Source organism: Anomaloglossus baeobatrachus, chromosome 4, assembly GCF_048569485.1.
Source record: "Anomaloglossus baeobatrachus isolate aAnoBae1 chromosome 4, aAnoBae1.hap1, whole genome shotgun sequence".
NCBI lineage: Eukaryota > Metazoa > Chordata > Amphibia > Anura > Aromobatidae > Anomaloglossus > Anomaloglossus baeobatrachus.
In genome coordinates, this window is record NC_134356.1 from 315,890,170 (window position 1) to 315,913,975 (window position 23,806).

Consider the following 23,806-nt stretch of genomic DNA (forward strand, 5'->3'; position numbering starts at 1 on the left):
GGTGGCCGCCGGGTGATCAGCTGATCGTTCTCTCTTTCACGTTTTACAGCGGAGTCCGACAATGAATTCTAATTCTTGTTATCCGTTGTACAACGCATCAGTCACAAGCGTCAAGCAACGCATGTGACTGATGCAAAACAACGGAAATGTGAACCTAGCCTTAAATGTACACTATGCGCCCCATCTTGACAGAAAAAAAACTGAAATGTAAACATTTTTGCTAATTTATTAAATACGAAAAACCGAAATATCTCATGGTCATAAGTATTCAGACCCTTTGCTCAGCCACTCATATTTAAGTCAAATGCTGTATATTTCCTTGTGATCCTCCATGAGATGGTTCTATTCCTTCATTGGAGTCTAGATGTGTTTAATTAAATTGATAGGACTTAATTTGTAAAGCTACACACCTGTCTATATAAGACCTCACAGCTCACTGTGCATGTCAGACTAAGGCGGGCTTTGCACATTGCGACATCGCATGCCGATGCTGCGATGTCGCACGCGATAGTCCCCGCCCCCTTCGCAGGTACGATATCTTGTGATAGCTGGCGTAGCGAAAATTATCGCTACGCCAGCTTCACATGCACTCACCTGCCCTGCGGCCGTCGCTCTGGCCGGCGACCCGCCTCCTTCCTAAGGGGGCGGGTCGTGCGGCGTCATAGCAACGTCACACGGCAGGCGGCCAATAGCAGCGGAGGGGTGGAGATGAGCAGGATGTAAACATCCCGCCCACCTCCTTCCTTCCGCATTGTGGCCGGCGGCAGGTAAGGAGATGTTCCTCGCTCCTGCGGCTTCACACACAGCGATGTGTGCTGCCGCAGGAACGAGGAACAACATCGTACCTGTCGCGGCACCGGCATTATGGAAATGTCGGAGCCTGCACCGATGATACGATAACGACGCTTTTGCGCTCATTCATCGTATCATCTAGGATTTACACACTACGACATCGCAAGTGACGCCGGATGTGCGTCACTTTCGATTTGACCCCACCGACATCGCACCTGCGATGTCGTAGTGTGCAAAGCCGCCCTAAGGCTGGTTTCAGACGTCCGTGTTTAATCAGGTAGCAGTCACACGCATGGTTATGGTCATACGTGTGTCATACGTGTGTTACACGTGTGTCACATGTGTGACCTCCGTGTATGCATACGTGTGACACGTACTGGGTAAAACACGTGTCTCTGTAATGAAAATATGTTCTATATTTACCTGTGGAAACAGAGGAAAGCTCATGCAAAACCGGCGCACAACCCAATCATGTAAATTAGTCAGTGACTGGTTCATATAATTATAAATTTATTAAGTCCAAAAACACACACTACAAAGACATAATAAAATCAATTAAAATTGTGCAGAATAGCACAGGTGAGGACACGTTCCCTCTGGAATGATTGGAAATTTGCCAACATGAATACATGGAAGGGTCAGCATATAATCAAGGAAAAATAAATAAATAAATAAATAAATAAAATATATACATATATATTTATGTGTGACTCATGTGTATCTCTCAATAATGATTACACAGCACATGCTTTCATTATGTGACAGGTGAATGATGACAATACGTAAACCCCAATGTTTCAATATATACAGATCAAGAATTCATCATGTATACACAGTGCATCTCATAGTAGTAATATCTAAATGATCATAAGAATAGGGCTGTAGATAAGAGGCCCCAAGGGGGTAGCAATAATGTCCCAAGTATCCTGTTAGGTATACCTTATCAGAGTCAAACAATGAGACCCGATGGTGACAAAGCAAGGATTGTACAGTGAATGATCATCACCTAGTTATTCCTCAGAAATACACTACCCATGTGTAGAGCATAAGCATGAAAGTCATGGCAGGGATAGCAATAATGCCTCAAATATCCTATTAGGTATACCTCATGAAGGTCAGATAATGAGACCTGCTGGTGACACAGCAGGGATTATACAATAAATGGTCATCACCTAGTTATTCATCAAAGATACACTACCCATGTATAGAGCATGAACATGAAAGTCATGGCAACACCAGGGGGAACGTGACCGGCCCCACGCGTATCGCTGTGGACAGCTTCATCAGGGGAACATGATGAACATGACTTTCATGTTCATGCTCTATACATGGGTAGTGTATCTTTGATGAATAACTAGGTGATGACCATTTATTGTATAATCCCTGCTGTGTCACCAACAGGTCTCATTATCTGACCTTCATGAGGTATACCTAATAGGATATTTGAGGCATTATTGCTATCCCTGCCATGACTTTCATGCTTATGCTCTACACATGGGTAGTGTATTTCTGATGAATAACTAGGTGATGATCATTCACTGTACAATCCTTGCTTTGTCACCATCGGGTCTCATTGTTTGACTCTGATAAGGTATACCTAACAGGATACTTGGGACATTATTGCTACCCCCTTGGGGCCTCTTATCTACAGCCCTATTCTTATGATCATTTAGATCTTACTACTATGAGATGCACTGTGTATACATGATGAATTCTTGATCTGTATATATTGAAACATTGGGGTTTACGTATTGTCATCATTCACCTGTCACATAATGAAAGCATGTGCTGTGTAATCATTATTGAGAGATACACATGAGTCACACATAAATATATATGTATATATTTTATTTATTTATTTATTTTTTTTTCCTTGATTATATGCTGACCCTTCCATGTATTCATGTTGGCAAATTTCCAATCATTCCAGAGGGAACGTGTCCTCACCTGTGCTATTCTGCACAATTTTAATTGATTTTATTATGTCTTTGTAGTGTGTGTTTTTGGACTTAATAAATTTATAATTATATGAACCAGTCACTGACTAATTTACATGATTGGGTTGTGCGCCGGTTTTGCATGAGCTTTCCTCTGTTTCCTCAATTCATGTTTCATGCAGGCTGCAGCACCCAGCTTTTTATTGCATTGAGCTGTGCATCCGGTTTTTTCTTCTATAACTATATTTACCTGTATCCAGCAATGTTGTCTTCTGCTTTGCTGCGTCCCGCTCCTGATCCCCGCTCATTATTTTCATTGATTATTCACTGGCTGAAGATCTGGAAGATGGAACATCGCGGGGACAGGCTGGGTACAGCACAGCATCGCTGGGGACATCACCGGGGACATCGCCGGTGACAAGTGAGTATACAGCAGTTTGTGCAGTGGCATCCAGGGACTCATCAGGGTTCCCAATGAACTCTCATAAACCCCTGGAAGTCACCATCGTGACACTCGCTGTAAAGAAGTTGTCGCAGGGGTGTCATCAGGAGGTTATCAGAGTTCATTGGGAAATCCGATGACCTCCTGGATGTCCCTGAACACACACTGCTGGCAGGATACTCACCTGTCACTAGCGATGTCCCCAGTGATGCTGTCCTTGGCGGTGCTGTCACCGCGATGCCCCTGCTCTCAGCTGCTCAACGCGGTGAATAATCAATGAAAATAATGAGCGGGGGTCAGGAGCGGGGACGCAGCAGAGCCGGAGACAGAATCACTGGATACAGGTAAATATAGAAAATCTTTTTATTTAAAACCCGTGTTTTTCTCCGGTACGTATCACACGGATCACATCAGTGTGCGGTCCGTATGACATCAGCGCCGTATTGTGCCGCATGGCCTTGCGTTGCATCCGGTTTTTGCCGGATGCGGCATATTTAGCCCATGCGGCGGCCGGATGGAACGTGGCCTGGCACGTTTTTTTGTGCAGCGAAAGAACCGCATCGCGCCGAATCCGGCGCGATTTACAATGCAAGCCTATGGACGCCGGATGCGGTGTCCTGCGGCAAAGAACGCATTCTCAGTATCAAGCCGCATTCGTCAAAAAATGGACGTGCCGCATGGAAAAACTTATGCAAAACGGATAAGTTTTTTTCGCCGCATCCGTTGCACAGGTTTTTGAGCCGGATTGAGCCGCACTGCAAAAACTGGATGTGTGAAAGCAGCCTAAATGAGACTCATGAGGTGAAAAGAACTGCCAAAGGAGCTGAGACAGATTTGTGGCAAGGCACAGATCTGGCCAATGTTACAAAAGAATTTCTGCAGTACTCAAGGTTCCCAAGAGCAAAGTGGCCTCCATAATCCTTAAATTGAAGAAGTTTGAGACCACCAGAACTCTTCCTAGAGCTGGCCATCCAGCCAAACTGAGCAATTGTGGGAGAAGAGCCTTGGTGAGAGAGGAAAAGAAGAACCCCAAGATCACTGTGGCTGAGCTCCAGAGATACAGTAGGGAGATGGGAGAAAGTTCCACAAAGTCAACTGCAGCCCTCCACCAGTCAGGCATTTATGGCAGAGTGGCCTGACGGAAGCCTCTCCTCAGTGCAAGACATATGAAATCCTGCATAAAGTTTCCAAAAAAACACATGAATAACTCCCAGACTATGAGAAATAAGATTCTCTGGTCTGATGAGACGAAGATAGAACTTTTTGGTGATAATTCTAAGTGATATGTGTGGAGAAAACCAGGCACTGCTCATCACCTGCCCAGTACAATCCCAACAGTGAAACATGGTGGTGGCAGTATTATGCTATGGGGGTGTTTTTCATCTGCAGGGACAGGATGACTGGTTTCAATTGAAGGAAAGATGAATGCAGCCAAGTACAAAGAGATCCTGGAAGAAAACCTCTTCCAGAGTGCTCTGGACCTCAGACTTGGCCGAAGGTTCCCATTCCAACAAGACAATGACCCTAAGCACACAGCTAAAATAACAAAGGAGTGGCTTGAGAACAACTCTGTGACCATTCTTGACTGGCCCAGCCAGAGCCCTGACCTAAACCCAATTGAGCTGGAGAGACATGAAAATGGCTGCCCACCAACATTCACCATCCACCCTGAGGGAACTGAAGAGAATCTGCAAGGAAGAATGGCAGAGCATCCCCAAATCCAGGTGTGAAAAACTTGTTGCATCATTCCCAAGAAGACTCATGGCTGTACTAGCTCAAAAGGGTGCTTCTACTCAATACTGAGCAAAGTGTCTGAATACTTATAACCATGTGATATTTCAGTTTTTATTGTCTAATACATTTGCAAAAATTTCTACATTTCTGATTTTTTTTTCTGTTGAGATGGGGTGTAGAGTGTACATTAATGAGGAAAAAATGAACTTCTTTTGAATTTACCAAATGGCTGTGGTGAAACAAAGAGTGAAAAATGTAAAGGGGTCTGAATACTTTCTGTACCCACTGTGTGAGTATATAATATATGTGTGTGTGTGTGTGTGTGTGTGTGTGTGTGTGTGTGTGTGTGTGTGTGTGTGTGTGTGTGTGTGTGTGTGTGTGTGTGTGTGTGTGTGTGTGTGTGTGTGGGCTGAGGAGTTAATGCACAAGAATTTGGGGGGCATTGTGCAGTTACCTAAAATAGGTATACATATGATAAAATCAGCATCAGTAACCTAAGCTAGCCTTTGTATGACACGCAATATTAGAGGGAATCTGTCACCACTTTGACCTTTTTAAAGTGTTAATATGGGCATACAGGTGATAGATTGCTGGTAATAGTCTTACCTTTTATGTCTCCTATCAGATGCCTTGTTGTTGAAATATCATCTTTTATCACTTTATGTAAATGAGCTCTTTCAGGCTATGGGGCGGATGCTGCCTGGAAGATAACTACGCCTCCAGGGTTTATTTTAAATAAAAGAGGCACTATCTAATTATCCCTGAATATGGAATCAGTTGGTTATAATTTATCAAGCACATTTTCTACAAATATGTAAAATTCTTATAAATAAGACAGTGATAGTCTTTCATTACAGAGGACAATTCATGGATTTGGTCCAGAGGAGTGTCCCTCAGCCATAGCAGGTGTCAAATACAGCGACCAACAGCTACATACTGTACGTATCCATTAAAGAATACCTTTCCATCATAAGGACATCCAAATTAATATTGGTATCTCTTAGCTCTATGAAGAGAATGTCAGCAAAGGAACCTTCATGGAAACAATACATCAGTTCAGTAGCATTTTCATATATTGAAAAAAAATCTGATTTTATAATAGAAAAGCTCGACCACACTAAACATGCTATTGAAAACTATGAAGTAAGCAAGAAGGGGATTAAAATAACCAGGCATTTGGCTTATGCTTAAATATCTATTCTCTGAATCATTTTTATTGCAGCTACAATTGGAAATTTCATCTTCATTTCATGGAACAGAAGAAAGAAGCTCTCATTTAAAAAGTTATTGCCATCTCCAATATCCGATCTCTATTAATAGTAGGCATAATAATATTAGCAAATACCTGCATTTAGAAATGTAGTATAATATAGTTCTGATACAACCATGTCTCTTATCTCATGTGCAGGGCATTGCTGTTTAGGTATCCATAGTTACGACCACTCATATAGTGACAGCTGCTCATGGTCGTAACCATAGATACCCTAGATGCAATGCCCCTGCACATGAGGTGAGATACATAACTATATCAGAACTATGCTACATTTTTTTATTGGAGGTATTTGCTAATACTGTATTATTATTGTTAAATCTACTACCAACTATATATTGCGATAGGATCTTGGAATTGAAGTACCCCTTTAAGCTTTGCTGATCCGGTTGTGGCATTTTTTTTCAAGTATCCCCTCAGCTGATGTTTTCATTGGACTTGATCCACTATGTCAGATTATTAAGTATTTACTGCTAGTTGGAATGCTTGCGTCTACGTATATGATAGTTGTAATGACCATGGACAGGTTTCAAGCAATATGTTACCCCATGGTGACATTTCAGAAGAAAAGAGCTCTGTGCTATTCTGCAATCTGCACACACTGGTCAGTCTCCGTCATTTTCAGTGTTCCCCAGGCCTTCATTTTCTCTAAAATAGAGATTGCTCCAGGCATTATTGAATGCTGGGCTCTCTTCATTAAACCTTGGGGCTTAGTGGCATATGTGACCTGGATTTCTATAGCTATATTTCTCATTCCAGTTATAATGCTTCATATATACCAAATAAATATCTTCTGGGAAAAAAAAATTGTGTATGTGAAAAAGCACAAGAGGTTTCTAGTTCATGATCCAATGGCATAAAGAGTAAGTAGTGTTAATGGCATATCAAAAGCCATGATTGAGAATGTGAGAATAAGTTATCTCTTATGTCACACGTTGGACACCGTTCTTCAGCGCTCAGTTGTGGGCTGTTTGGTTGGCTTATATTCCTGCCGGTAAGGTATTGATCAAAGACATAGATAACAAAACTAATAATATACTAAACGGTAAAACTATTTTTTTGTCTACATAAGTAATAAGACTGATTTTTTTCTTTTTAAAGTATATTGTAGTAGTACATCTGACGACCCTCCAATCACATTTTGTGTAACTGAATACATACAGTGCACCTCATGTCACTTGTTTTATTTACTGCCCCATTCTATGTTCTGTTGTGTATAAATATGTGACTCTTCAGATTTTGTGTTATACTGAGCCTGAAGAAGAGACCTGAGCGTCTCGAAAGCTTGCTATTATTACCATCTTTTCAGTTAGCCATTAAAAGGTATCAACCTCTGAGGACTCTCAGTTCCTTTAAACAAACTTTTTGAATACATACAGAAACTGTTGATAGGGCATTACAATCATTTAACGTGTACCTCTCAATGTAACTTTTTTTTCATCCCTGATGAAGCTGGAGCCACTATGCTTCACCGTTTAGCGAAACGTACGTTGGAGGATGGCTATAGGGCAGGTTGGGTGATAATATCCCTCTGGGGGAGCCTTCTTTGTCCCTGACAATCTTTATTTGATTATGGTGATTGCTTCATTACCATTTCCATGGTACTTATTATGATTCATTGTTCTTATCTGGCACATGCACTTTGGTAGACTGGATGCCCAGTTATATTTAATCTATAGCACTGACTCATTTCTCTTGCATTGCATTGTGATTTACTATACTGAATATTGTCTCTTACCTCCCATGGGTTTTCTATTCTCTCTGTAAATCCCACATTGAGTGTTTTTCAGGGCACTTTGAGTCCCCCAGAATTATTACCCTTCCATGTGGTTTTAACCCTTTTTTATCATAGCCCTGATTGTTTGTGTGTCATTTTAATCATGTAATTCAATAAAATTTGTTATCATTCTGCACAGTATATACTCCTTTTCCTCTGTTTTTTTTTTTTTCATGAATTCCTTGGAGTAGGTGTCTACCACAGGGCCCCTCACTTGAGGAGGTCTCTGATGCTCATATATATTTATACCGGTTATGAGGCTCTTTGTTTATCTCATGAACAAAAATTTGTATAGGCTCATTAACAAATGTATGACTCCATACTCTGTACCTGTGTTATCAAGAGCCAAGTGATTCTGCATGATGAGCTGCGCAGCACAAAGTAATTTTTTGAGCGATTACTGAGGTCCAAGGACCCAGATCTCCATCGATCATTAGCGCATGTAAGGCGGGATAATGTGTGTATGTACTGTATATAGTTCAAATAAAATGTAATCAAAAACTTAATCACACAGGTCTGCCAGGGTAAAATTGATTGAAAAATAACAGTTGATTTGTATATATTTTTGGTCGCTGAACTCAGTAAAAATATAAAAAAATTCCATCACGTACAGGTTTTTCACAAACTCCATAGGCTTTTCTTGCACCATACTTTGACACCTTTGCGTGACCTTTGGTGGATTATTTTACTATCATTAATAGGTTAGAAATTAATGCATGCTGTGCTGTGATTGGCTGCTCTGGGTAGAGATTTTCTTACCCCAGCCTCCAAAGAGAGTGGTGGTGTCCATAGTATCCAATCATAGCATAGCTTCCAGTTTACCTCAGCAGTGTAAGAAATGAAAGCTGTGCTGTGATTGGTTGTTATAGGCAGTAAAGGCAGATTTTTTTTACATAGATCATAACAGTGTGGTGATGTCCACGAGCCTGTTAGCTCTTGGTACCTTTTTCATGGTATAGAAACTTGGAAAGGAATTCCTTACATACTTTTCTCAAGACAGTGCTCTGGAGTATTACAGTGATGTTCCTGGGCTGATGGAAAAATGTAACATTGAGTAGAATGTGAGCGAGTGAAGACTTTTTTTTGATGAATCAATAACGAGTCTGAAAGCAGCTATGAAAGCTAGCTTTCAGCTATGAAAATTTAGACTTTAGTCTCAAGAAACTTAACTTTGAGGATCAAGGATAGTCAATATGTGGTGATCTGAAAGTTCTCTCTTTGCTCCTTGGGAAGCAAGGAGGATACACGAAGTACTCATACTTTTTGTGTGAATGGGACAACCGGTATAAAACTCATCACCGGAGCCAAAACAGTTGGCCAACAAAAACATTTTAGCTACCTGGACTCACAATTATAGAAAGTTTAGTTGATCCCACTAAAGGTCTCCTGCCACCACTCCATATTCAGCTTGGACTGATGAAGCAGTTTGTGAAATCTCTACTGAAAGAAAGCGAGACTTTTAAGTACCTTTTGTATCAAGTTTCAGGGACTGTCTGTAGCAAAACTGAAGGAAGACATTTTTGTGGGTTCAGATATTCGTAAACTCATGAAAGACGTGTTTGAAACAAAAATGAAAGCTGTTGAGAAAAGGGCTTGGGATTCTTTTTAACAAAATCGTGAAGAAATTTCTAGGTAACCGCAAAGACCCAAAATTTAAGTTGATCATGGAGAACATGCTGAAATGTTTCAAAGCCTTGGGTTGTCTGATGAATTAAAAGTTACATTTTTTACATTCCCGTTTGGACTACATTCCTGAAAACCTTTATGCTATTAGTGAAGAGCAAGGAGAAAGATTTCATTAGGGTATCAAGGAGATGAAACGTGAACATGATGGGGAACTACTGCTGAATGCTTTACAGAGGAGATCCGCAGCCTTCTATCAGAAAAAAGGTATCAACAGAAGCGGGAAGAGAAGAGAAAAGGAAAAGGCGTAAGAATGAATTTCCAATAAAGTTGCAGGATGAATGTTCAATACATTTTTATATACGAGCCCCAATGGGGGCAGTGTTGTCAATGTATGTAAAGCGCTGTGGAATAGCGCTATATAAATAAATATTATTAAATGTGTCATCTAGCATAAGTAAGTTGCTATCCCCGATAAAACATGCAAGTTTGAATTGGATTTCAAGTCCAGGAAACTAAAGGCTGCTTTACACGCAGCGACATCGCTAGCAATGTCTCTCGTGAAAGCACCTGCCCCGTCGTTTGTGCGTCACGGGCAAATCGCTGCCCGTGGCGCACAATATTGTTAGTCCCTGTCACACATACTTACCTGCCTAGCGATGTCACTGTGGCCGGCGAACTGCATCTTTTCTAAGGGGGCAGTTCGTGCGGCGTCACACAGCAGGCGGCCAATAGCAGCAGCGGGGAGGAGAGCAGCCGAAGGAAAGACACACCCAAATCGTTGCCGGAGGACGCAGGTACGCTGTTTGTCATTCCTGGGGTGTCACACGTAGCGATGTGTGCTGCCTCAGGAACGACAAACAACCTGCGTCCTGCAACAGCAACGATATTTGGAATTTGAACGATGTGTCAACGATCAACGATTAGGTATTTTTGATCGTTAGCGGTCATTCGTATGTTTCACATGCAACGACGTCGCTAACGAGGCCGAATGTGCGTCACAAATTCCGTGACCCCAACGACATCTCGTTAGCGATGTCGTTGCGTGTAAAGCCCCCTTAAGTGTCCTTTATTAAAATATCAAATTGAGCTGATTATGTATCAGGTGACTTCAAAGTCGGGGTTATACAGAGCTCAACATTTGAAGAATGGCTAAATCTACAGCAGAGAAAACTGTAATTTTATCAAAATGAGAGCAAGCAGACCAGTAAGGGACACAGCACTGGAATCAGGGTTTCTGCCCCTATGTTATTCAGCTCACAGATGGGGTATCTGAAAGCTGGTGACAAATTCCCTTTAAAAGTTGTAATGATTGACTAATATAAAGTGTTCTGTAGAGAAAAGTTCTTTCTGAAGATAATTAACCTTCCATTCAATAAATAAAACATGAAGAAATCCAAATGATAGGTATTATACTGGTGGTGAATATTATAGGCCTTAATAAAAAAAAAACCCAAACCCTAATATGCGGTGTCATATTTATTTTTAGGCCTTGTATTCACAATTATAATGCTACTGGGAAATCTAAGCAGCCGTGTCACCCCCTGGATGTATTTCTGTGGTGAGATTCCGCGTGGCAATAACCAGATGAAGCACAAATCAACAGAAATGTCACGTTCAGGAAGCAATAATTGCAGACAAAGACTTTGGAAGAAGCCAATTACGTACGTTATGTATAAGTGTTCATTCATCAGAGGGGTATTGTTCTACCAGGAGTCTTCCATGTCTCTAGTATTAGTAATGCCTGGGACTCCTCAGTATGGGATGATTAGTTGCATTTTATTAAACCAGTCATAGTAATTACCTGTTTTTGTTACATACTTCGAGAATGTCTTTTCTTAGGATTAGTATGCAAATTCTAACTATAAATACTTTTATTTTTCACATGTAGGTGTTCTTTTTTACTTTGTCACAAACAAAGGTACCTTTTATATCTGCTTAGCACTAGAAGTCCCAGAGAGGGGTCATTTAACATTTCTACCTTTGGAACCCAGAGACGGGTCGAATGACCTGAAGGATTTTAGCTAACATCCTATAATCACCGTCTTTTGTTCTGTAATTAAGGCCATTACTGTCGCACCACAGGAGGTTGTTGTTTTCCATTGAGTTTAGCCATTTAGTTTCCAGTTAGTTCTATTTAGTTTGGGCTAAAGGCCCAGTCACACACAACAACTTACCAGTGATCCCGAAAACAAGGCGACCTGATAGGGATCACTGATAAGTCGCTGGGAAGTCGCAGGTGAGATGTCACACAGTCAGATCTTAGCAACGATGCAGGAACGATACAGGTCACAGTAGCAACCTGTATAACGATCTCAGCAGTCACTGTGACCCTGTCACACAGTGTCAAACACAGCGATGGGTCCTGCCCAGCAGGACATCGCCTTTGAAGAAAATGGCCTGGACCATTCTGCAACGACTAGAGATCTCACAGCAGGGGCCTGATCGCTGGTAGGTGTCACACATAACGAGATCGCTACTGCATCACAGAAACCGTGACTCTGCAGCGATCTCGTTATGTGTGATGGTACCTTAAGGGTCATTTGACCCTCTTTCGGGACTTCAGGGAGAGCTCGAAATTTCAGGGACTTCTAGTGTTAAAGATAGTGCTGACTACTGATCAACCTTTAAAAAATGAGCCCATGTAAGTGCTAAAACAAACTAAAAACCTCACATTACTTACACCAAGTTCACACTGAGTATTTGGTAAATGTGGACCATGAAAATGGTGGCCTTATTCCTGGGTTCCTCTTTCATCCCGTCACAGTGGTCACCTGATGCCGCCCATTGGAAGATTATGCAAAACCGCCTGCAAGAGCACACCAGAGGCAGTACGAAGGCGCAGCACGTGTATTGTAGGAGAGAATGTGATTTTAAGTAGCAAAAAAAAACCACAACATTTTGTAACCTATAAAGAGAAGGGAATTGGGACTTAGTAGTTAGTACATTATCTAGGGATTGAAACAATAGAGGCCGTAGTATTGATCATGAAATGAAAGTTGAGGCAATGAAGTGCGCATGCGCAAGCCGGCAATGTCTACGCAGATGTGAAATTTCCTGAGTCATCCACATAGCCAGAAGAAATCTGGTGCCCACATAGACACACCGCCAGTCTGCACATGCACACTTAAGTTTTAGGCTCCGCAGTCAGGAAAAGTGTGCATATGCGATCCGGTGATGTGTATATGCGAGATTTCCTCCAGCTATGTGGATGATGCAGACGATATCATCCACGTCAATCAGAGGAAAAGGACAGCAATCAATGGTGCAGAGGAGGGTCAGATGACACACCAAGGACGTCCATTGGACCGGACCACTTAGATTTATATACAGCGCGAGAGAATATAAAACGGATTTGAAAGGGTATACAGTAGGAGTCAGGGGATAATATACACCTTTATGGAAAGCAGCACAGACGCTCGTGAAGGTCCTAGTCTTCATTCACACATGAAAAATCTGCTGACAAGATTCCTATAAAGGAGATCTGTCAGTGAACATAGCCTGTAATGAAAATGGTACCAAAAGGCTCCAAATCCATGATTGTACTTGCTAAAACTTTTTTTTTTTATATTAAAGACAAATGAGGTGTCCTGTGTGCCTTTGATGTAGTGGCCCTTTTCTTTACACCTTCCCACCTTCTTTTATCCATCTATCCTCACCCTCCTCTAGCTCCTATAAAGCCTGAGCTGTCAATCAAGCAAATGGAGGGCAGTGATCTTGATAATGTCAGATTGTTTTTTCATTTGTTTTGTGGGATCTTGCACATTTCGTACAATTTACAGAAAACCTCATAACCGCTTTTAATTACGGTAATAACAGACGCCTGCTTCCTTTTCATAATGGATGAGCACAATAACTAGAAATGGTGGAAACTAATAGAAATGTGTAAACTGCAGAATAGAAAATACATTTAAATAGTAATAGCAAAGCAAATATACGACATCTGAACATCTGCCAATGTTGTAGAAGCAATTTAAGCATCATCGGAGCTCCATCTGCTGTGGATAGAAGGAAAATACAGCTGCCTTACTGACGTCTTAGCATTTATACTATTACAGAACACTGTTTCTAGGAATGCCAAAGCTTGTTATGAGATTACAACTTCTAATCTAAAGAAGGCTTTCTAATATCACAAATTTCAGACACTCATGCTTCAAGTAGTACATGCCACAATATGGTGTCCATAGAAGTGCATGCCAAGATCCCTAAATATGGCACTTCTCCAAGTGCATAGGGACCAATGCCGCACAAGTTGTCCAGGTTCTTTCTGGTCTACTTGGGCTATGCAGACATGTTTATTACAGACTTTTGGCACAGGTACTGTTCAACCAAGGAGAATGAGGATTTAGAAAATCCACAATGGTAAGAAAAAAATAAATCAGTAATGGTTTTGATGTCAAACTACAGATCTATAAATCTACATGATCTGATCCCATAATTAAACATCAGTGAAATCACTGCACCATTCAGGCTTAGTAGGAATTGAGATTTTTTTCCGCCATGTAGTATGGCTTTGGGATGCAAATTGAGCAAAAAGATCCTCAGGCCCTTAAAGGGAACCTGTCACTACTTTTTTGGTGTATAAGCTGCGGCCACCACCACCGGGCTCTTATATACAGCATTCTAACATGCTGTATATAAGAGCCCAGGCCGCTGTGAGAACATAAAAAACACTTTATAATACTTGCCTAACGGTCGTGCGGTGAGCCATATGGGTGTCTCCGTTCTCCGGCGCCTCCTCTTTCGGCCATCTTTGTCCTCTTTCTGAAGCCTGTGTCCATGACGCGTCTACGTCATACACACTCGCCGGTCCTGCGCAGGCGCACTACAATACTTTGATCTGCCCTGCTCAGGGCAGATCAAAGTGCGCCTGCTCAGGACCGGAATGCCGGCGAGTGTGGATAATGTCAGACGCATTATGCACCGTGGCTAGAGAAGTAGGACGAAGATGGCCGAAAGAGGCGGCACCGGTACCGGAGAACGGAGACGCCCATATGGCTCATCGCACGACCGTTAGGCAAGTATTATAAAGTGTTTTTTATGTTCTCACAGCGGCCTGGGCTCTTATATACAGCATTCTAACATGCTGTATATAAGAGCCCGGTGGTGGTGGCCGCAGCTTCTAGGCCAAAAAAGTGGTGACAGGTTCCCTTTAATACAGTAGCAAAATGAGGTCAGTGGACCAAATATTTTCTTAACTCCGACCTGCCAACACCACAGGTTCCTCGTCCAATTAGTATGCCAGGCAAGACATCATGTGTGCATCAGACCGCAATGATAATGTTATACCGGCTTTCTAATCAGCAGCAGCATCGGGGATGGTGGCATGTAGAAAAACATTTGCAGGACTCTTGACCGACAACCATGGTCATGCAAATCTTTCCTCAACTCTATTTAGGCTGCATTGGATGAGTAAAATTAGCAAATTTATATCATAAAACATGGACTATAAAACAACTGTAAGTAGTATTCTTAGGTGCATATACACAGTGGGAATAAAGTCTACACACCCTTCAAAATGCAAGGATTTTTTCGTGTAGGGATATCATACTAAGAAGCATCATTTCCAAAATTTTTCCCTCTATAATCTGTATATTAATTGAAAAATAAAATAAGTTTCAGTAGAAAATAAAAATAATCAAGATAATATGGTTACATTAATATACAAACCGTTAGTCTATCATAAATTCAAGTTACTTCAACTAAATTAGCTTCCTATACAAAAACACTGAATGCTATCAGCATGACATCTAGAATTGGCAATCGTCGCCCACTCTTGCAAGCTGTAGTGTTCCAAATATGTCCGATTGCAAGGTCATCTCCTGTGTATAGCGCCCTCTTCAGGTCTTCTAGATTTTTAATTGTATTCAGATCTGGGCTCTGTTTGAGCCCTTCCAAAACTTCAATCTTCTTGTAGCAAAGACATTTTTTTTGCTGATTTGGAGGTATGCTTAGGGTTAGGTGTTGTGTTGAGAGGTGAAATGACTCTCCTTAGCAAAAGGCCTGCAGTTTTTAATGCTAAATTGACTAATTGGAACTGTTCAAAATTTCCTCCTCCTCGACTAAAGCCACAGCTGCCAAAAAATAGCCCTAAGGGATAATACTTCCTCTACCATGCTTCACTGTAGGTATGGTGTTCTTTTGGTGCATGCGCAGTGTTGGCTTTGCGCAAAACAGATTTTTTGGACTTATGGCTAAAACGTTACAACTTTGTTTCATCAGACCACAAGACATTTTCCCACATGCTTTTTGCACGTGAAGTAGGTTTAGGCATAACATAGCACAGCTTGGATGTTTTTCTTTGTAAGAAAAGGCTTGTTTTACCACCTTTCACTAGAGGCCAGACATTTCAAGACTACAGAAGATTGTTATAACATGCAGTACACAACTGGTACCTGCAAGACATTCCTACAGCTACTTTAGGCTATGTGCGCACGACTGCGTTCGGGTTGTCAAATATTTCGCAGCGTTTTGTCACTGCATGTGCGTTTCAAAACACAGCCGAAAAGCTGGGTTTTGGATGCATTGTGAATGCAGAATTCATGCGTTCTGGATGCTTGCTCTGCCATAGACAGAGTGGGAAAAACATCCAAAACGCACAAAAGAAGTGACATGTTGCTTTTTAGAATGCAGCGTTTCGGCAAAAAAATTTCAGCATGCAAATCACTGCGTTCTAAAACACAACGTGCGGATGGAATTTGCACAATCTTCATAGATTGTGCTGGGGACTCAGGACGCATGCGTTTACGCTGCAATGCAATAGGCAGCATAAAGCATGCAAAACGCACACGTGCGCACAAAGCCTTAATGTTGCTGTAGGCCTCTTGCCAGCCTCTCAGACCAATTTTCTTTTTGTCTTTTCACCAATTTTTGAAGGACATCCAGTTGTAGGTAAAGTCACTGTTGGGATAAATTTAAGGCATTTTTGATGACTGTCTTCAGTGTTTCATGGTATATTTAAGACCTTGGACATTTTTTGTGCCCTTCTGATAACTTTTATCAATAGGATCCCTTTGTTGTGTTGAAGTTGTTTACAGACCATAAGGTATCGTCACACTAAGCAACATCGCTGCTGAGGCACAACTTGCTAGCGATGTTGCTGTGTGTGACATCCAGCAACAACCTGGCCCCTGCTGTGAGGTCGCTGGTTGTTGCTGAATGTCCTGGACCATTTTTTAGTTGTTGCTCTCCCGCTGTGAAGCACACATCGGTGTGTGTGACAGCGACAGAGCAACAACTGAATGTGCAGTGAGCAGGGAGCCGGCTTCTGCGGACGCTGGTAACCAATGTAAATATCGGGTAACCAAGTAACCATTCCCTTGGTTACCCGATATTTACCTTCGTTACCAGCGTCCGCCGCTCTCACGCTGTCAGTGCCGGCTCCCTGGTCTCTGCACACGTAGCTGGAGTACACATTGGGTAATTAACCCGATGTGTACTGTGGCTAGGAGTGCAGGGAACAGGGAGCCGGCACTGGCAGTGTGAGAGCGGCGGATGCTGGTAACGAAGGTAAATATCGGGTAACCAAGGGAAGGGCTACTTGGTTACCCGATGTTTACCGTGGTTACCAGCGTCCGCAGAAGCCGGCTCCCTGCACACGTAGCAGAGTACACATCGGGTAATTAACCCGATGTGTACTGTGGCTAGGTGTGCAGGGAGCCAGCGCTAAGCGGTGTGCGCTGGTAACCAAGGTAAATATCGGGTTGGTTACCCGATATTTACCTTAGTTACCAAGCACAGCATGCTTCCACGTGTAGCGACGCTCCAGCGATCCCTGCCAGGTCAGGTTGCTGGTGGGATCGCTGGAGCGTCGCTTAAGGTGGCTTTACACACTGCAACATCGCAAACGACATCGCTGTAACGTCACCGGTTTTGTGACGTAATAGCGACCTCCCCAGCGACATTGCAGTGTGTGAAACACATGAGCGACCTGACCCCTGCTGTGAAGTTGCTGATCGCTACAAATCGTTCAGGGCCATTCTTTGGTCCTTTGTTTCCCGCCGTGCAGCATGATCGCTAGAAAGTCTCAGTGTGTAAAGGGGACTTTACAGCGACTTCGTTAGTGACTTCCCTTTCAAAAAGCTGCTTTACAACGTCCCCAATGACTAGCTAGGTCGTTCTGCAGGTCCGGATCGCTGTTGCGTCGTTGGCCAGGTCTGCCTGTTTGACAGCTCACCAGCGACTCACCAGAGACTTTGTAGCGATCCCGGCCAGGTTGGGATCGCTGGTGGGATCGCTAGAAAGTCTCAGTGTGTAAAGGGGCCTTTAGTGTGACATCTCACCAGCGACCTCCTAGCAACTTACCAGCGATCCCTATCAGGTTGTATCGTTGTTGGGATCGCTGGTAAGTTGTTTAGTGTGACTGAGCCTATAGCTTTTGCTGTACAATGCAACTAAGAAAATGTTAGGAAAATCCTACCAGAGCAGGTAAACTTTATATGTGGTTAATTATAATCACTTTAAAATGATGGTAACTGTGTACAAACTACTATTAACGTGTCTAAATGTGACTGGCTAATATTATTATTATTATTATTATTATTATTATTATTTATAGAGCACCATTAGTTCCATGGTGCTGTACATGAGAAGAGGGTTACATACAAAATACATATACAAGTTACAGTAGACAGACTAGTACAGAGGGAAGAGGGCCCTGCCCTTGCGGGCTTACATTCTATAGGATTATGGGGAGGAGACAGTAGGTGGGGTGCAGATGGGGCGGCAGCTCCGCACGGTGGTGGGGCGGCAGCTCCGCACGGTGGTGGGGCGGCAGCTCCGCACGGTGGTGGGGCGGCAGCTCCGCACGGTGGTGGGGCGGCAGCTCCGCACGGTGGTGGGGCGGCAGCTCCGCACGGTGGTGGGGCGGCAGCTCCGCACGGTGGTGGGGCGGCAGCTCCGCACGGTGGTGGGGCGGCAGCTCCGCACGGTGGTGGGGCGGCAGCTCCGCACGGTGGTGGGGCGGCAGCTCCGCACGGTGGTGGGGCGGCAGCTCCGCACGGTGGTGGGGCGGCAGCTCCGCACGGTGGTGGGGCGGCAGCTCCGCACGGTGGTGGGGCGGCAGCTCCGCACGGTGGTGGGGCGGCAGCTCCGCACGGTGGTGGGGCGGCAGCTCCGCACGGTGGTGGGGCGGCAGCTCCGCACGGTGGTGGGGCGGCAGCTCCGCACGGTGGTGGGGCGGCAGCTCCGCACGGTGGTGGGGCGGCAGCTCATTGAAGGTTATATGCATTTCTGAACAGAGTCTTTAGGTTCCGTTTGAAGTTTGCAAGTGTAGTAGATAGTCTGACGTGTTGAGGCAGTGAGTTCCAGAAGACTGGGGATGTTTGGGAGAAGTCTAATACCGAGCACAACTACGTCGCCAATTATATGAGGGTGTTCACACATATGCAACAACATTATCTTAGTTTTGTTATGCGTATTTTCCCAGGAAAAATGATTTGCTTGCTTCTCAATGAATTCGTATAGATTACGCTGGTTTCACATCAGCGTTTTCCTGCCGCACTGCCAGATCCGGCATAAGTGTAGTACAGTTCAATACAGTTCACTGTCAAGCTCCGGGCACATGCAGCCATGTGACAGCATGTGACCGGGGCTTGCCGCACTGTCTGTGAACTGTATTGAACTGAACTGTACTTGTCCCGGATCCGGCAGTGTGGCAGGAAAACGCTGATGTAAAACCAGCCTTAGGAGTGACATTAAAAAGGTGAAAAAAAGTTCTGAAATTATTCTTCCTATGATTGTTTTTTTTTAATTCCAAAAAAAAATGTTTTTTTAAAGGGAACCTGTCACCACTTTTTTGGTGTATAAGCTGCGGCCACCACCACCGGGCTCTTATATACAGCATGTTAGAATGCTGTATATAAGAGCCCAGGCCGGGGGTACAACATAAAAAACACTTTATAATACCTACCCAACGGTCACGCGGTTGGCTTTATGGGCGTGTCCGGTGCCGGCGCCGCCTCTTTCGGCCATCTTCGTCCTCTTTCTTAAGCCTGGGTGCATGACGCGGCTACGTCATACACACTCGACGGTCCTGCGCAGGCGCACTACAATCCTTTGATCTGACCTGCTCAGGACCTGAATGCTGGCGAGTGTGTATGACGTCGGACCAGTCATGCACCGCGGCTAGAGAAGGAGCACAAAGATGGCCAAAAGAGGCGGCGCCGGCACCGGACAACGGAGACGTTCATAAGGCCCACAGTGCGACCGTTAGGTAAATATTATAAATTGTTTTTTATGTTATACACCCGGCCTGGGCTCTTATATACAGCATTCTAAGATGCTGCATATAAAAGCCTGGTGGTGGGGCCGCAGCTTATAGACCAAGGGACAAGTAGACTTTTGCTATCCACTATAATATAAACACACACACACACACACACACACTTCTCATGGGTAGCACAGTATTTCGAAAGATGGATCAGCACATCAACGCTTATACGTTAGTGCAAGCTTCAAAAGACTTGACTCCCTTCTCCAAAGCTTACAGTAATCTACACGAGGGGTTAGAGCACTCCAGGAAATAAATTGCTTTTTCACACTGGTTGAATTCTTTGTATTACTACATTTACGCTATAACAAATTGCCCAATGACTATCAGGAAGACGCGTCCTCTGTTCTGATTACACTAATGACAACAGCCTGACTTTCCCTAGGCTTAAGAGATCCCATACTGAAAAATGGAACCTGCCCATGGCAAAACCACACTATGCATTTCTTTTCTGCACAGCTTAACAGTTTACTCTAACTTATTACATGAAAAAAAAATGCACTTTTTTTTTATCAGCATCAATGTGGTCAGGAAGACAGTGTTCTGCCCAAATGTCATTTTTGGGTCAGGCTCTCCTATAAAGACCTAGGGAATAAATAGAGCTGTGGAAAAAAAAGCGCAGATAGGGTATTACCCCAATAATATGGGGTGAGGAGGGGGGAGTGAATACTCACCAGATGCAGTTGTGCAAGTCACAACTCCTTTACTCGCGTGTAAAACTATGATCCAGGCTGCAGCCACCCGATGGCAGATAACAGAGAAGAGATTTGATGTTTCTTTGGCGCTTGTCGGTCCTGAGGAAGGGAGCAGAGTTCCTGAAACGCGTAGACCTATGCCAATAGTAAAGACACGTTAATCTGACATTTACAAGTGATCATTTGGCACGCCATTCATCACCCCTCTCTACTCTTCTCTGATATAGACCTAGGGAAACACAGACCGTGATGGCGACCAAGATGACAATATTGCCAGAGTGGCACAAGCGCCACCTGATGATGTTACAAGGCTGCTAGTCCACAAAAGGGTTAATGTGAAATCCCATTAACTAAAGGCTGAAAGGGTTATATGATAAATAACTAACTGGTTACAGTCACCCAAGTGCTTTCTCCCTATATGTGCCAAAGACATGTCAGCAATTCAACATGTTAGCAGATTACCTTGAGACATGTTGGAAGAGTACTAGCAGACAAAGCAGGTGGCGGTGGGCAGGGCCTCGACGTGCGTTTCACTGGGTGTGGCTTTGTCAGGAGGCATGGCCAAAGTGCATCATGTGAGGGTTTATATATAACTGTAAGGGATTCATCAGCAAATCGGCGCGCTCCACGTCATGATGCCCCAAATGTTATGGAGCGTGCAGATTTGCTGATGGATCCCTTACATTTATATATAAACCCTCACATTATGCACTTTGGCCATGCCTCCTGACAAAGCCACGCCCGGTGAAACGCATGCCAAGGCCTCGCACACCGCCACCTGCTTTGCCTGCTAGTACTCTTCCAACATGTCTCAAGGTAATATTCTGCTAACATTATGAATTGCTGACATGTCTTTGGCCCGTACAGGGAGAAAGCACTTGGGTGACTGTAAGCAGTTAATTATTTATCATATAATCCTTTCACCCCTTGGTTAATGCGATTTCACATTAACCCTTTTGTGGACTAGCAGCCTTGTAACATCATCAGGTGGTGTTTGTGCAACTCTGTGTCTGGCGATATTGTCATCTTGGTCGCCATCACTGTATGTCCTTGTTCACAATCATTATAATAAATTATTTTGTATTTCACAAAGTACTTGTTTTGGTCTTTTCTTTACCAGTAGGCTATGTGCGCACGTTGCGTACTAGCCCTGCAGAAATTTCTGCAGCGATCTGAAGAGCACACGTGCGCTTCAAATCGCTGCAGAAAATGTCCGTAGAGAAAAAAAAAAAGCTGATTCCATGCGCTCTGCCTGCAGCTCCTCCCATAGACAGAGCAGGAGCTGCCGGCAAAGCCCACGGAAGAAGTGACATGTCACTTCTTGAACACAGCGCTTCGGGCAGCAGCCAAAGCGCTGCGCTCTAAGACGCCACGTGCGCACGGCCCCTGCACAATCTCCATAGATTATGCAGGGGACGCAGGACGCATGCAGTTACGCTGCGCTACAAAGCCGCAGCGTAACTGCATGAATTACGCACACGTGCGCACATAGCCGTAGCCTTCTTTACCATCTTGTTTAATTGTGGATTGGATACTGAGATTTTGTTTTGGTTGTTTGGATTGAGACCTTCCCTATAAAGGGATGTTGTAGGTTTATACTAGGGAAATACAGGCTGCTATCCAGGGCATAAGAAGGACAATTCATCCCAATGCCTCTCATCAGAAACACCAGCATAAATTTGCTAACAAACTTTGTATTATAGCAATCCAGTGCTAACATAAGAGAAAAGTATTGCACACAGTCCAACCGGTGGACTAAACGATCAGTAATTCTTTACCGATTGGCTTTCGTTTAAGAGACCATTTACACAGGCATCCAGTGCTAGTAGGTCGCTCAGTGCACATAGGCAGCCATTGTCCCCGATAGCGCAAGTCCCGCTTACACAGAATGATGCGTCGCCGAGAATGATGATTTTTAAGCTTGCTTAAAATATCATTTCACCCAATAAACAAGTTTTTTTTTCTCAGCCGCTCACAAGCTTATTGTGAAAGAGCCTTCCTAGGATTATCTTACAATGTAAACGCACTTTAACTCAGGACAGCTAAGGAGGGTTCTAGAATCACTGCGTTGAGAAACACGTGATGGTGTCTCCGTGGTGTTGGATATTGATTTCCCGAAGGTCAATCATCCTTGCTTATGTAGCTAAGGAGGGCCAGTCAGAAGTCTTTAGGAAAACCTCTCTTAGGCCCCCTTCACATGACCGTGATAAAAAGACATGTTTTTCATGGTCCGTGGTGTGAGTGCATGTTTAGCATGTGCCATCAGTGATAGCACACGGATAGCAGGAACCTCTATACTCACCTGTCCCCAGCGTTGCTGCTGCTGCTTCTCGGTCCGTGGTGCAGTGAATATGCATGAGCTTAATGAGCGGGCCTGGAAGCAAGAGACAGCAGCGCCGAAGACAGCAGGGCTGGAGACAGGTGAGTATAGAAAATCATTTTACTTCACTGACACGTTTTCTCCGGTACATGCCACAGGGATCACACCAGTGTGTGGTCCGTGTGACACCTGTGCTGCCGGAAAAAAAATGGACAGGTCGCCATGGGGGACATGTTTGTGCTCCACATGGACACGCATCCGTGAGAAAACAGGGATACGTGTGCAAAGCCATTGATTTTAATGGGTCTGCGTATGTCGAGATTCTCCGGTTTGTATGAAAACAGACGTCAAACGTACCGGAATCATGGATATGTGAAATGGGCCTTACAGTGAGTTCAGTAAAAGAGTGGAATAGGCTGCCACAGGAGGTAGTGAACTCTCGATTAAGGCTATGTGCACATGTTGCGTTTTTCATGCGTTTACACAGCGTTTTGAACTGCAGAGTAAACGCATGCGTTCTGCGTCTCCAGCAAAGTCTGACAATTTAGCAAATTCCATGCGCATGTTGCGTTTTAAAACGCAGCATTTTGGACGCCAAATTTGACAAAATTGCTGCGTTCTAAAAAGCAACAGGTCTCCTCTTTTGTGCGTTTTGGATGCTTTTCCCACTCTGTCTATGGCAGAGCAAGCATCCAGAGCGCATGAATTCTGCATTCAAAATACATCCAAAACAAAGCTTTTCGGCTGCGTTTTAAAACGCACATGAAGTGACAAAACACTGCAGAATATTTGTCACGGCAGAATGCAACGTACGCACATACCCTAAAGGAAATCAAGAAGCTTGATAAACATATAGCAGACATGATTTAGAAAACCTGCACTCACAGGAGGTTGGAACCGATGGCCCTTCATGTCCCTTCATTCTACGACTAGCCACTGATAACAG

The 23,806-nt window shown here is 43.7% G+C and overlaps 1 pseudogene; it reads left to right on the forward strand.

Moving 5' to 3' along the window:
- The first annotated feature begins 5,913 nt into the window (after positions 1-5,913).
- On the forward strand, positions 5,914-12,896 carry LOC142302392 (isotocin receptor-like; annotated as a pseudogene).
- The last annotated feature ends 10,910 nt before the right edge of the window (positions 12,897-23,806 follow it).